General features: G+C 39.8%; 1 protein-coding gene across 1 annotated transcript in view; it reads left to right on the forward strand.

The window, feature by feature from the left end:
- LOC126946291 (motile sperm domain-containing protein 1-like) overlaps positions 1–12,783 on the forward strand; it is a 415,617-nt gene that overhangs the window by 126,670 nt on the left and 276,164 nt on the right.

Consider the following 12,783-nt stretch of genomic DNA (forward strand, 5'->3'; position numbering starts at 1 on the left):
TCTGAGAAATGAATACTATATTCATTCCTTAAATATGTGTCCTAAAAGCCTAAAATATAATACTATATACACTCCCTATTGTACTACATTCCCTGAGAGATGAATACTATATTCATTCCTTAAATATGTGCCCTAAAAGCCTAAAATATAACACTATATACTCTTATACTACTAACTCAATATACATCAATATTTTTCCTTTTTAAGTTTAATTTTTATTAAGTTCTGGGGTACATGTGCAAGATGTACAGGATTGTTACATATGTAAATGCGTGCCATGGTGGTTTGTGGCACCTGTCAACCCATCACCTTGGTATTAAGCCCAGCATGCATTAACTATTGTTCCTAACATTCTCCCTCCCTCCAACCCACCCTCTGACAAGCCCCAGTGTGTGTTGTTCACCTCCCTGGGTCCAGGTGTTCTCATTCTTCAGCTCTCACTTATAAGTGAGAACATGTGGTGTTTGGTTTCCTGTCCCTGCGTTAGTTTGCTGAGGATAATGGGTTCCAGTTCCATCCATGTCTGTGCAAAGGATATAATCTCATTCCTTTTTATGGCTGCATAGTATTCCATGGTGTATATGTACCACACTTTCTTTATCCATCTATCATTGATGGGCATTTGGATTGATTCCATTTCTTTGCTGTTGCAAATAGTACTGCAATGAACATATGCATGTATGTATCTTTGTAATAGAATGATTTATATTCTTTTGAGTATATGCCCAGTAATGGGATTGCTGGGTCAAATGGTATTTCTGGTTCTAGATCTTTGAGGAATTGCCACACCATCTTCCACAATAGTTGAACTAATTGACATTCCCACGAACAGTGTAAAAGCATTCCTATTTCTCTGCAACCTTGTAAGCATCTGTTGTTTCTTGACTTTTTGATCGCCATTCTGACTAGAGTGAGATGGTATCTCATTGTGGTTTTTGATTTGCATTTCTCTAATGATCAGTGATATTAAGCTTTTTTTCCATGTTTGTTGGTCACATAAATGTCTTCTTTTGAGAAGTGTCTGTTCATGTCTTTTGCCCACATTTTAATGGGATTGTTCATTTTCTTCTTGTAAATTTAAGTTCCTTACAGATTCTGGATATTATGCCTTTGTCAGATGGATAGATTGCAAAAATTTTCTCCCACTCTGTAACTTGCCTGTTCACTCTGATTATAGTTTCTTTTGCTATGCAGAAACTCTTTAGTTTCATTAGATCTCATTTGTCAATATTTGCTTTTGTTGCAATTGCTTTTGGTTGTTTTGTCACACACTTTGCCTGTACCTATGTCATGAACAGTATTGCCTGGATTTTCTCCTAGGGTTTTTCTAGTTTTGTGTTTTACATTTAAGTCTTTAATTCATCTTGAGTTAGTTTTTGTATAAGCTGTAAGGAAGGGGTCCAGTTTCAATTTTCTCCATATGGATATCCAGTTTTTCCCTGCAGCATTTATTAAATAGGGAATCCTTTCCCCATTGCTTGTTTTTGTCAGGTTTGTCAAAGATCAGAAGGTTGTACATGTGTGGTGTTATTTCTGAGGCCTCTGTTCTGTTTCACTGGTCTTTATATCTGTTTTGGTACTAGTACCGTGCTGTTTTGGTTATTGTAGCCTTGTAGTATAATTTGAAGACAGGTAGCATGATGCCTCCAGCTTTCTTCTTTTTGCTTAGGACTGTCTTGGCTATACAGGGTTTTTGTTCCATATGAAAAAAAGGTTTTTGTTCCATATGAAATTTAAAGTAGTTTTTTTCTAATTCTTTGAAGAAAGTCAATGGTAGTTTGATGGGAATAGCATCGAATTTATAAATTACTTTGGGCAGTTTGGCCATTTTCATGATATTGATTCTTCCTATCCATGAACAGGGAATGTTTTTCTATTTGTTTGTGTCCTCTCTGACTTCCTTGAGCAGTGGTTTGTAGCTCTCCTTAAAGAGGCCCTTCACTTCTGTTGTTAACTGTATTCCTAGGTATTTTGTTCTCCTTGTAGCAATTGTGAATGGGAGTTTATTCATAATTTGGCTCTCTGCTTGTCTGTTGTTGGTGTCTAGGAATGCCTGTCATTTTTGTACCTTGCTTTTAATATCCATCAATTTCTAAGACTCAATAGAATGTAAACAAAAAAGTTAATTATACATTCCAATTATTTGATAAATTCAAATCAGGGAAAATATGATCAGATTATTGGTGACAAAGCAGTCACCTGTAGCCTCACTGCTTAAACATGGCACAGTGAAAAAGAGAGCTGAATTGAATTCTAGTCCTAGCTCTGCCTTTGAACTACTTAATAAACTTGGCTGAGGTAGACACATCCCCTTAATTCTCTCAATTCCTTAAACAGAGAAATAAGGGGTTTGGAATAAATAAGAGGTTGGCAAAATCTGGCTAGCTTCTGAAGGTGATTTTATAAATAAAGTTTTTTTGGAACACAGTGACTCTCATTCATTTGGTTTTGTCTGTGGCTGTATTTGCATTGCAAAGGCAGAGTCCAGTAGTTGTCACAAAGACCATTTGACCATTAAAGCCACAATATTGACTATCTGGCCTTTACTAAAAATGTTTGCTAATCCACAGACGAAATCATCTTAGTTTTCTTCCTACTATAATATTCTAGACAACTATAAAATGATTACAGTTTTTACAGCTGCATCCTATGTAAAAACTTGCAGTTTCTATTTTACACAGTGGCTCTTCCTTATAGACAACTTGGCATCTAATATTACTAGAAGAAAGGTTTTTTTTAATGACTAAAGTCAAGGGCAGCATGTGTAGAGGTTTGTTTGTTTTTTATTGTTTAGATGGAGTTTTGCTGTTGTCACCCAGGCTGGAGTGTAATGGCATGATCTTGGCTCACTGCAACCTCCTCCTCGCAGGTTCAAGCAATTCTCCTGCCTCAGCCTCTCGAGTACCTGGGACTACAGGCATGCACTACCATGCCTGGTTAATTTTTGTATGTTTAGTAGAGATGGGGTTTCACCATGTTGGTCAGGCTGGTTTCGAACTCCTGACCTCAGGTGATCCACTTGTCTCAGCCTCCCAAAGTGCTGGGATTACAGGTGCGAGCCCCTGCACCTGGCATAAGTTTTTTGTTTTAAATCATCATTATTAAAAATATTTTAAGCATGGTAAATGAACTTTTGGAAGTAGCAGCTGGAGACTCCTTATATTAGTCCATTTTCATGCTGCTGATAAAGACATGCCCAAGACTGGGCAATTTATAAAAGAAAGAGGTTTAATTGGAGTTACAGTTCCATATGGCTGGGTAGGCCTCACAATCATGGTGGAAGGCAAGGAGGAGCAAGTCACATCTTATGTGGATGGCAGCAGGCAAAAAGAGAGAATGAGAGCCAAGTGAAATGAGTTTCCCTTTATCAAGCCATCAGATCTTGTGAGACTTATTCACTACCACGAGAACAGTATGGGGGAAACTGCCCGCATGATTCAATTATCTCCCACCAGGTCCATCCCACAACACATGGGAATTACAGTAGTACAATTTAAGATTAGATTTGGGTGGGGACACAAAGCCAAACCATATCATTCGGACCCTGACTCCTCCCAAATCTCACGTCCTCACATCTCAAAACCAATCATGCCTTCCAACAGTTCCCCAAAGTCTTAATGGATTTCAGCATTAATTCAAAAGTCCACAGTCCAAAGTCTCATCTGAGACAAGGCAAGTCCCTTCCACCTATGAGCCTGTAAAATAAAAAGCAAGTTAGTTATTTCCTAGATACAATGGGGGCACAGGCATTGGGTAAATACAGCCATTCCAAATGGGAGGAATTGGCCAAAACAAAGGGGCTACCAGCCCCACGCAAGTCTGAAATCCAGCAGGGCAGTCAAGTCTTAAAGCTCCAAAATGATATTTTTTGACTCCATATCTCATATCCAGGTCACACTGAGGCAAGAAGTGGGTTCCCACGGTCTTGAGCAGCTCCACCTCTGTGGCTTTGTAGGGTAGAGCCTCTCTCCTGGATGCTTTCACGAGTTGGCATTGGTTGTCTGCAGCTTTCCCAGGTGTACAATGCAAGCTGTTGGTAGAACTACCATTCTGGGTTCTGGAGGATGGTGGCCCTCTTCTCACAGTTCCACTAGGTGATGCCCCAGTAGGGAGTCTGTGTGGGGGCTCTGACCCCACCTTTCCTTTCTGCAATGCCCTAGCAGAGGTTCTCCATAAGAGCCCCACCCCTGCAGCAAACTTCTGCCTAGCCATCCAGGCCTTTCCATACATCCTCTGAAATCCAGGCAGAGGTTCCCAAACCTCAAATCTTGACTTTTGTGCACCCACAGGATCAACACCACATGGAAGCTGCCAAGGTTTGGGGCTTACAGCCTCTGAAGCCACAGCCAAAGGTCTGTGTTGGCCCCTTTCAGCCACAGCTGGAGTGGATGGGACACAGAGCACCAAGTCCGTAGACTGCACATATAGCACAGAGAACCTGGGCATGGCCCACAAAATCATTTTCTCCTAGGCCTCAGGGCCTGTGATGGGAGGGGCTGCCGTGAAGACTTCTGACATGCCCTGGAGATATTTTCTCCATTGTCTTGGAGATTAACATTCAGCTCTTCATTACTTATGCAAATTTCTGCAGCCAGCTTGAATTTCTCCTCAGAAAATGGGTTTTTCCTTTTCTATCACATTATCAGTCTGCAAATTTTTCAAAACTTTATGCTCTGCTTCCCTTATAAAACTAAATGCCTTTAATAGCACCCAAGTAGCCTCTCGAATGCTTTGCTGTTTAGAAATTTCTTCCACCAGATACCCTATATTATCTTTCTCAAGTTCAAAGTTCTACAAATCTCTAGGGTAAGGGCAAAATGCCACCAGTCTTTTTGCTAAAACATAACAAGAGTCACCTTTGCTCCAGTTCCCAAAAAGTTTCTTATCTCCATCTGAGACCACCTAAGCCTGGACATTATTGTTCATATTGCTATCAAGCTTTTGGTCAAAGCCGTTCAACAAGTCTCTAGAAAGTTCCAAACTTTCCCACATTTGCCTGTCTTCTTCAGAGACCTCCAAACTGTTCCACCCTCTGCCTGTTACCCAGTTCCAAAGTCGCTTCCACATTTTTGGGTATCTTTTCAGCAATGCCTCATTGTACTGGTACCAGTTTACTGTATTAGTCCATTATCATGCTGCTGATAAAGACATACCTGAGACTGGGCAATTTACAAAAGAAAGAAGTTAAATTTGACTTACAGTTCCACATGGCCGGGGAGGCCTCACAGTCATGGTGGAAGGCAAGGAGGAGCAAGTCACATCTTCTGTGGATGGCAGCAGGCAAAAAGAATGAGAGCCAAGCAAAATGAGTTTCCCCTTATGAAACCATCAGATCTTGTGAGACTTATTCACTACCATGAGAACAGTGTGTGGGAAACTGCCCCCATGATTCACTTATTTTCCACTGGGTCCATCTCACAACGCATGGGAATTATGGAAGTACAATTCAAGATGAGATTTGGGTGGGGACACAGAGCTAAACCATATAACTCCTATAATTAAAGTGAGAAGAAAAACTGCTTAAGGATCCCAATTTCTTACTTAAATGGCACGACTTATTGAAATGTGGAAGTAAAATACTTGCAACATACTACAATGTCAGGATATGTACAAAATACATTTTATGTCATGAATCACATGACAACACAGGCTATAGTCAATATACTTAACTATAACCCATTAATAACAATTTCCATTCCCCCACAACAAACTCTCACGCTCCTCCAAGTGCTATACAACCACTAGTCTACCTTCTGCCTCTATAGATTTGCAAGTTATGAAAGGGAACCATACAATACAATATGTGGACTTTTGTGACTTGCTTCTTTGAAATAGCATGTTTACAAGGTTAATCAATGCTGTAGCATCTGCTAGTGCTTCTTTATTTTCTATTGTCAAATGATATTCTATAGTATGAGGATATGAGTCTTTTTTTTTTTTTTTTTTTTTAGATGGAGTCTCGCTCTGTCGCCCAGGCTGGAGTGCAGTGGCACGATCTTGGCTTACTGCAAGCTCCACCTCCTGGGTTCACACCATTCTCCTGCCTCAAACACCCGAGTAGCTGGGACTACAGGCGCCTGCCACCATGCCTGGCCGATTTTATGTGTTTTTAGTAGAGACAGGGTTTCACCATGTTAGCCAGGATGGTCTCAAACTCCTGACCTCATAATCCACCCGCCTCAGCCTCCCAAAGTGCTGGGATTACAGACATGAGCCACTGCACCCGGCTGAGGATATGAGATTTTATTCATACATTCATCAGTTGGTGAACTCATGGGTTCTTTACATTTTTGGGCTATTGTGAATGATATTACTATAAGTGTTCAGGTATAAGTTTTTGTGTAGACCTGTTTTCAGTTCTCTTGGGTATGTCAACATCTAGGAATGGAACTTCTGGGTCATATAGTAATGCTATGTTGAATTTTTCTGAGGAACAGTCATTCACTGTTTTCCAAAGTAATTGCACCATTTTTCATTTGCACCAGCAATACATGAGCGTTCCAGTTTCTCCACATTCTTGCCAAAGTGTTTATTATGTCTTTATTATAGCCATCCTAGGGAGTGCAAAGTGGTATCTCACTATAGATTTGACTTGCATTTCCCTAACAGCTAATCATATTGAGCATCTTGTCATGTGCTTATCGGCCAATTGTTTATCTTCTTTGAGGAATTTCTATTCAGATCTTCCTGGTTTCTTTCTTTTCTTCTTTTTTTTTCCTCATAAGTTTCCCAAGCTGGATTCAAACTCATGGGCTCAAGCCGAGCACATTCCCCAGCCTATTGAGCAGCTGAGACCACAGGCATCTGCAACTGTGCCTGGATTCTATCTTTTAATGGGGTTATTAGGCTTTTTATTATTGAATTATATTTATATATTTTTATATTTTCTGTATACAGTATCCTATCAGATATATGATTTACAAAATATTTTCTCCCATTCTAAGGGAGAATTCACTTTTTGTTTTTGCTTTTTTTTTTTTTTTATACTTTAAGTTCTAGGGTAAATGTGCACAATGTGCAGGTTTGTTACATAGGTATACTTGTACCATGTTGGTTTCCTGCACCCAATAACTCGTCATTTACATTATGTATTTCTCCTAATGCTATCCCTACCCCAGCGCCCCATCCCCCAACAGGCCCCGGTGTGTGATGTTCCCCACTCTGTGTCCTAGTGTTCTCATTGTTCAATTCCCACCTGTAAGTGAGAACATGTGGTGTTTGGTTTTCTCTCCTTGTGATAGTTTGCTCAGAATGATGGTTTCCAACTTCATCCATGTCCCTGCAAAGGACATGAACTCATCCTTTTTTATGGCTGCATAGTATTCCATGGTGTATATGTGCCACATTTTCTTAACCCTGTCTATCATTGATGGACACTTTGGTTGGTTACAACTCTTGGCTATTGTGAATAGTGCCACAATAAACATATGTGTGCATGTGTCTTTATAGTAGCATGATTTACAATCCTTTGGGTATACACCCAGTAATTGGATTGCTGGATCAAATGGTATTTCTAGTTCTAGATCCTTGAGGAATCACCACACTGTCTTCCACAATGGTTGAACTAGTTTACACTCCCACCAACAGTATAAAAGTGTTCCTATTTTGGCTGGGCGCGGTGGCTCAAGCCTGTAATCCCAGCACTTTCGGAGGCTGAGACGGGCGGATCACGAGGTCAGGAGATTGAGACCATCCTGGCTAACAGAATGAAACCCTGTCTCTACTAAAAAATACAAAAAACTAGCCGGGTGAGGTGGCGGGCACCTGTAGTCCCAGCTACTCGGGAGGCTGAGGCAGGAAAATGGTGTAAACCCAGGAGGCGGAGCTTGCAGTGAGCTGAGATCTGGCCACTGAACTCCAGCCTGGGTGACAGAGTGAGACTCCATCTCAAAAAAGAAAAAAAAAAAAAAAAGTGTTCCTATTTCTCCACATCCTCTCCAGCATTTGCTGTTTCCTGACATTTTAATGATCGCCATTCTAACTAGTGTGAGATGGTATCTCATTGTGGTTTTGATTTGCATTTCTCTGATGGCCAGTGGTGATAAGCATTTTTTCATGTGTCTGTTGGCTGCACAGATGTCTTCTTTTGAGAAGTGTCTGTTCATATCCTTTGCCCACTTTTTGATGGAGTTTTTTTTTTCTTGTAAATTTGTTTCCGTTCTTTATAGATTCTGGATATTAGCCCTTTGTCAGATGGGTAGATTGCAAAAATTTTCTCCCATTCTATAGGTTGCCTGTTCACTCAGATGGTAGTTTCTTTTGCTGTGCAGAAGCTCTTTAGTTTAATTAGATCCCATTTGTCTATTTTGACTTTCGTTGCCATTGCTTTTGGTGTTTTAGTCATGAAGTCCTTGCCCATGCCTATGTCCTGAATGGTATTGCCTAGGTTTTCTTCCAGGGATTTTATGGTTTTAGGCCTAACATTTAAGTCTTTAATCCATCTTGAATTAATTTTTGTATAAGGTGTAAGGAAGGGATCCAGTTTCAGCTTTCTGCATATGGCTAGCCAGTTTTCCCAACACCATTTATTAAATAGGGAATCCTTTCCCCATTTCTTGTTTTTGTCAGGTTTGTCAAAGATCAGATAGTTGTAGATGTGTGGTGTTATTTCTGAGGCCCCTGTTCTGTTCCTTTGGTCTATATCTCTGTTTTGGTACCAGTACCATGCTGTTTTGGTTACTGTAGCCTTGTAGTAGAGTTTGAAGTCAGGTAGCGTGATGCCTCCAGCTTTGTTCTGTTGGCTTAGGATTGTCTTGGCAATGCGGGCTCCTTTTTGGTTCCATATGAACTTTAGTTTTTTCCAATTCTGTCAAGAAAGTCATTGGTAGCTTGATGGGGATGGCATTGAATCTATGAATTACCTTGGGCAGTATGGCCATTTCCACGATATTGATTCTTCCTATCCATGAGCATCGAATGTTTCTCCATTTGTTTGTGTCCTCCTTTATTTCATTGAGCTGGTTTGTAGTTCTCTTTGAAGAGGTCCTTCAAATCCCTTGTATGTTGGATTCTTAGGTATTTTATTCTCTTAGTAGCAATTGTGAATGGGACTTCACTCATGATTTGGCTCTGTGTTTGTTATTGGTGTATAGGAATGCTTGTGATTTTTGCACATTGATTTTGTATCCTGAGACTTTGCTGAACTTGCTTAGCCGCTTAAGGAGGTTTTGGCTGCTAAATTTTGAATTTGTTTGCTCTTGCTTCTCAACTAGTTCTTTTAGTTGTGATGTTAGGGTGTCAATTTTAGATCTTTCCTGCTTTCTCTTGCATGCATTTAGTGCTATAAATTTCCCTCTACACACTGCTTTAAATGTGTCCCAGTGATTCTGGTATGTGTGTATTTGTTCTCATTGGTTTCAAAGAACATCTTTATTTCTGCCTTCATTTCATTATTTACCCAGTAGTCATTCAGGAGCAGGTTGTTCAGTTTCCATGTAGTTGTGCAGTTTTGAGTAGTTTCTTAATCCTGAATTCTAATTTGATTGCACTGTGGTCTGAGAGGCTGTTTGTTCTGATTTCTGTTCTTCATTTGCTGAGGAGTGTTTTACTTCCAATAATGTGGTCAATTTCAGAATAAGTGTGATGAGGTGCAGAGAAGAATGTACATTCTGTTGATTTGGGGTGGACAGTTCTATAGATGGCTATTAGGTGCACTTGGTCCAGAGCTGAGTTCAAGTCCTGGATATCCTTGTTAACTTTCTGTCTCATTGATATGTCTAATATTGACAGTGGGGTGTTATAGTCTCCCATCATTAGTGTGTGGGAGTCTAAGTCTCTTTGTAGGTCTCTAAAGACTTGCTTTATGAACCTGGGTGCTCCTGTATTGGGTGCATATATATTTCGGATAGTTAGCTCTTCTTGTTGAATTGATCCTTTTACCATTATGTAATGGCCTTCTTTGTCTCTTTTGATCTTTGTTGGTTTAAAGTCTGTTTTATCAGAGACTAGGATTGCAACCCCTGCTCTTTTTTTTGCTTTCCATTTGCTTGGTAAATATTCCTCCATCCCTTTATTTTGAGCCTATGTGTGTCTCCACATGTGAGATGGGTCTCCTGAATACAGCACACTGATGGGTCTTGACTCTTTATCCAATTTGCCAGTCTGTGTCTTTTCATAGCGCATTTAGCCCATTTACATTTAAGGTCAATATTGTTATGTCTGAATTTGATCCTGTCTTTATGATGCTAGCTGGTTATTTTGTCCATTAGTTGATGCAGTTTCTTCATAGTGTCGATGGTCTTTACAATTTGGCATGTTTTTGCAGTGGGTGGTACCACTTGTTCATTTCCATGTTTAGTGCTTCCTTCAGGAACTACTGTAGGGCAGGCCTGGTGGTGACAAAATCTCTCAGCATTTCCTTCTCTGTAAAGGATTTTATTTCTCCTTTGCTTACAAAGCTTAGTTTGGCTGGATATGAAATTTTGGGTTGAAAACTCTTTTCTTTAAGAATGTTGGATATTGGCCCCCACTCTCGTCTGACTTGTAGGGTTGCTGCTGAGAGATCCACTGTTAGTCTGATGGGCTTCCCTTTGTGGGTAACCCAATCTTTCTCTCTGGATGCCCTTAACATTTTTTCCTTGATTTCAACCTTGGTGAATCTGATGATTATGTTTTGGGGTTGCTCTTCTCGAGTATCTTTGTGGTGTTCTTTGTATTACCTGAATTTGAATGTTGGCCTGCCTTGCTATTTTGGGGAAGTTCTGGATACTATCCTGAAGAGTGTTTTCCAACTTGGTTCCATTCTCCCCATCATTTTCAGGTACACCAATCAAACATAGGTTTTGTCTTTTCACATAGTCCTATATTTCTTGTAGGCTTTGTTCATTTCTTTTCACTCTTTTTTTCTCTAATCTTGTTTGCTCACTTTATTTCACTGAGTTCATCTTCAATGTCTGATATCCGTTTTTCTGCTTGATCGATTTGGGTATTGATACTTGTGTATTCTTCATGAAGTTCTCATGCTGTGTTTTTCAGCTCCATCAGGTCATTTATGCTCTTCTCTAAACTGGTTATTCTAGTTAGTAATTTGTCTACCCTTTTTTCAATGTTCTTAGCTTCCTTGCATTGGGTGAGAACATGCTCCTGTAGCTCAGAGGAGTTTGTTATTACCCACCTTCTGAGGCCTACTTCTGTCAATTTGTCAAACTCATTCGCTGTCCAGTTTTGTCCCCTTGCTGGCGAATTGTGATTCTTTGCCGGAGAAGAGGTGTTCTGGTTTTTGGAATTTTTGCCCTTTTTTCACTTGTTTCTCCCCATCTTCATGGATTTATGTACCTTTGGTCTTTGAAGTCAGTGACCTTCAGATGGGGTCTCCTGAGTGGACGTCCTTTTTGTTGATGTTGATACTATCTATTCCTTTGCTTTTGTTACTTTTCCTTCTAACAGTCAGGCCCCTCTCCTGCAGGTGTGCTGGAGTTTCCTGGATGTCCGCTCCAGACCCTGTTTGCCTGGGTATCACCAGCAGAAGCTGCAGAGCAGCAAAGACTGCTGCCTGTTCCTTCCTCTGGAAGCTTCATCCCAGAGGGGCACCTGACAGATGCCAGCTAGAGCTCTCCTGTATGAGGTGCCTGTCGGCCCCTACTGGGAGGTGTCTCCTCAGTTGGAAATGCAGAAATCACCCGCCTTCTATGTTGATCTCACTGGGAGCTGCAGACCAGAGCTGTTCCTATTCGGCCATCTTGCCAGCAACCCCCTCCTTGTTGATTTTCTGTGTGGATAATCTATCCAATGCTGAAAGTGAGGTGTTGAAGTCTCCAGCTATTATTGCATTGTGGTCTACCACTCTTTAGCTCTAGTAATATTTTCTTTATATATCTGGGTGCTCTACTATTGGTTACATATTTATATTTACATATTTATATTTGTTATATCCTTTAGCTGAATTGACCTCTTTATTACTATAATGGTCCATCCATAATGACCTTCCATAATAACCTTTCTTTTCTATTTTATAGGTTTTGTCTTGTGATCTATTTTTTCCTGATATAAGTATAGTTACTTCTGCTCTTTGTTTGGGGGTTTCCATTTGAATGCAATATCTTTGTTCATCCCTTTATTTTCAGTCTATATATGTCTTTATAGGTGAAGTGTGCTCTTTGTAGGCAAGAGTATTGGGTCTTATGGGTATATCCATTCAGCCAACTCTATGTCTTTTGATTGGAGAATTTCATCCATTTACATTCAATGCTAGTATTGATAAGCAAGGACTTGCTCCTGCCATTTTGTTATGTGTTTTCTGGTTCCTTTGTGGTCTTCTCTTCCTTCTTTCCTGTCTTCATTTTAGTAAAGGTGATTTTCTCTGGTGATATGTTTTAATTTCTTGCTTTTTCTTTGTGTATGTGCTGTATGTTTTTTGATTTGAGGTTACCATGAGGCTTGCAAATACTATAAGACATTATTTTAAACTGATGACAACTTACTACTGATGTCATAAACAAACAAAAAGACAAGTATCAAAAACTCTACATTTTAACTTTGTTGTAGTTATTATTTTTTATTGGTTCATCCTTTAGTCTTTCTACTTAAGTTACATTTTCACACTCCAATTACAATGTTATAATAGTCTGTGTTTTTCTGTGTATTTACTATTATCAGTGAGTTTTGTGCCTTCAGATGATTTACTTTTGCTCATAAACATCCTTTTATTTCTGACTGAAGTACCCCCTTTAGCATTTCTTGTAGGACAGGTCTGGTGTTGATGAAATCCCTCAGCTTTTCATTGGGAAGGTCTTTATTTCTTTCATGCCTAAAGGATATTTTTGACAGATATATTATTTTCTAGGG

The sequence above is a fragment of the Macaca thibetana genome, chromosome X, assembly GCF_024542745.1.
Source record: "Macaca thibetana thibetana isolate TM-01 chromosome X, ASM2454274v1, whole genome shotgun sequence".
NCBI lineage: Eukaryota > Metazoa > Chordata > Mammalia > Primates > Cercopithecidae > Macaca > Macaca thibetana.